Below are 2,694 nucleotides of genomic sequence, written 5' to 3' on the forward strand. Positions count from 1 at the left end.
AGTGTGGAAAATATGCTCATTTCTTCCATAGAGTTGACATACAGTTAATAATCTAAAATAAGTCTTGCTTCTCTCCAGCAGACGTGGAAAATGTTTCCTTGAAAGCATTTTTTAAATGCCCCAGTGGTGTTGATACTTGGGATTTGAGATCAAACTCTTGTTATATATAAACCACTACATCAGAACACCCCAAGGCGATCCCGTTAGCCGCCATGATTTTGTTTGCCGCTGTTTACGACCTTAAACGGGGAGAGCAGATTGATTAATGACATTTCATTTTTCCCAGCATGCAGTGTGGGAAACCCTGGAGTCTTCTAATATATGCCCCTGTAATTAGAGCGAGCCATCTAATGAGCCTCGCTTGGGCTTGGGAAACTAATAAAGGGAATCTGGTGCAGAGGTGAGACCATGTGGCAATTAGATAAGTTACCAGACAAGCAGTATTTTTCTGAGCGTTTCTGGAGGGCTGCTTTCATGTCAGACAAAACATTGTTAAGCGTCTTCATTACCTGAGAATGAATTCGTCCACTCAGGCCCACAATTGATCGAAATTGATTCCGGGGAAGACTCTTGTGCCCCCTGATGAAATACAGTCGATCTCTCCCGTTTTAAGGGGCAATCGTCAACTCATTAATGTGTTATTTAAGGACAGTAATTTGCACAGTCAAATCCTCAGTGTTAATTTGGATACACGTCAGTGTCAGTAAGCTGGACAATCATATCATGCTGGATTTCACAATATCTCTCTTCAACTAGTTTCCAGAGTATGAGCAGTAGATACAATCAGCAGTCAGAAGTGCAAGGGACATACTCATAGAAACGGTTTCTTGGCAATAAATGAGAACTACATTTATGCTTATAAAGGCAATGACAGCTGACCGTAAAATATATTTTAGCGTGGCAAGGAGGCTATTAGAGCGGGATTGAGAGAGGAAGCTGTGATTTAATACTCCATTTTATAATTGTCTGCAAAGTGAGCATTAGCTAAGTCTCAGGGCGGCGACTCTAATGAATTGCTTTATTTGGTCTACCTCCATTTCCGGGACAACTCCGATCCATCACACAGCCAACTCCTCATGTCATGTGTGAGATGAGCAAGAGTTGTTGTTTTCCCCCCTTATTTATATTCATTCCTCTTCTCTTGCATTAATTGCTTCTGCAAGCAATTTCATTCACAATGCAAAAAGTGAGTAATGGGAACGGAGGCACTTTCAAACTGAGTGTTCAGACATTCCACACAAATTGCAGTTTCTTTTTTTTTTCACAAGATAACTGCTGCGACATCCACCAGTTCAGTCAGCTACAGTGTATCTACATTATTAACCACATTTGTGCATGTCATTATAGGCAAAAGTTCTCAAAAAACCTAGGCCTATGTGCTTAGTTTATAGTTTGTTGTACGCTAGTGTTCGACTGCGACAATAACCGATCTACAAGTTCTCGGTGCCTCCAGATGTGATGAGTTGTGAGCTTGTGAGTTTGTACTACAAACTACTATAATTCAGGCTTAAGTGGTTTTAATTGGGTGCTGGGTCATCTACCATCCACACAGAGGGACTGCCACTTTTTTTTTATTGAATGCAATTGCAAACAATCCAGTTGCCCTATTCCAATCTGGTCCCTGATCATAGATCTTTTTATATGTTTTAATTGTTTTTTTTTATAGTGGCCAATGATGTTTTTACAACCTTTTTTCTCCCCAATTTAGTCGTTTTTGCCAATGAATTCCTCCCCACACACATTTCTGTGTTGTCACTGCTGTTGTATCCTACTGACACACCTGTCAGTGAGAAGCCCCCACCGGGAGAACGTAGGGCCTTCGCCCTACTCCTCCCGCCCAACACACCCTGCTGACAGGTGCCGCCCCAGCCCGTATAGGAATACATGCAGTGACAAATATCACCCGCCCCACCCGGCTTCCCTCCCCCAAACACGGGCCAATTGTGTTCGCATATACGCCCGACAAAGCCTGATGCACCACGGTGGATTCGACCTCACAACCTCCGTGGTGGTGGGCAGGGACTTTAGCACTGTGCCACCCGAGCGCACTGCCAGAGTCATTTCAGGACACCAGCTCTACGGTATCAGTACTGTTTACTGTCCGACATAGACGACACAATCAGGACAGTTAAGGGTGAACAAACCCGTTTCTGAACTTGTTTCAAGTGTTGTCCAGGTCTCATCCAGGCCTTGCAACGTCCCCATAGTGTGATGCTGGTGTCCCAGTTCTGTCCACCGGATAAGGAGTACTGCTTGCACTAAAATACTGCAGGTCAAAAATAGAGCTGGAATGAAACACATGCTCACTTACTCACTCATTTATGCCTTTAATTACACACAATAGCTTTCTCACTCATAAGTAGATCACTCTTCATAGTAGCATAAGCATACAGTACATCCTCTGAATGAATACCAAAAATTCTGTTTGAAATAAATGAGTCTCTCTCTTTGTTGACTCTTTCTAAAGAAGGCAAAGTTTTGAAGCATGGTCTGAGGGCTGTGTTAACATGTAATGTGTGAAAAGAGAGTCAATAGAAAAAAGCTTTCAGCTCCTTTTATGTGTTTTCATTGATGTTACAGCTTTAGCTAAGCAAAATGCTCATGACTTTATTGCCACTCACCATGATGGCTATTTGTAGTCGTAGTGTGTGTGTGTGTGTGTGTGTGTGTGTGTGTGTGTGTGTGTGTGTGTGT

Source organism: Gymnoscopelus microlampas (assembly GCF_963454915.1).
Source record: "Gymnoscopelus microlampas genome assembly, chromosome: 10".
Lineage (NCBI taxonomy): Eukaryota > Metazoa > Chordata > Actinopteri > Myctophiformes > Myctophidae > Gymnoscopelus > Gymnoscopelus microlampas.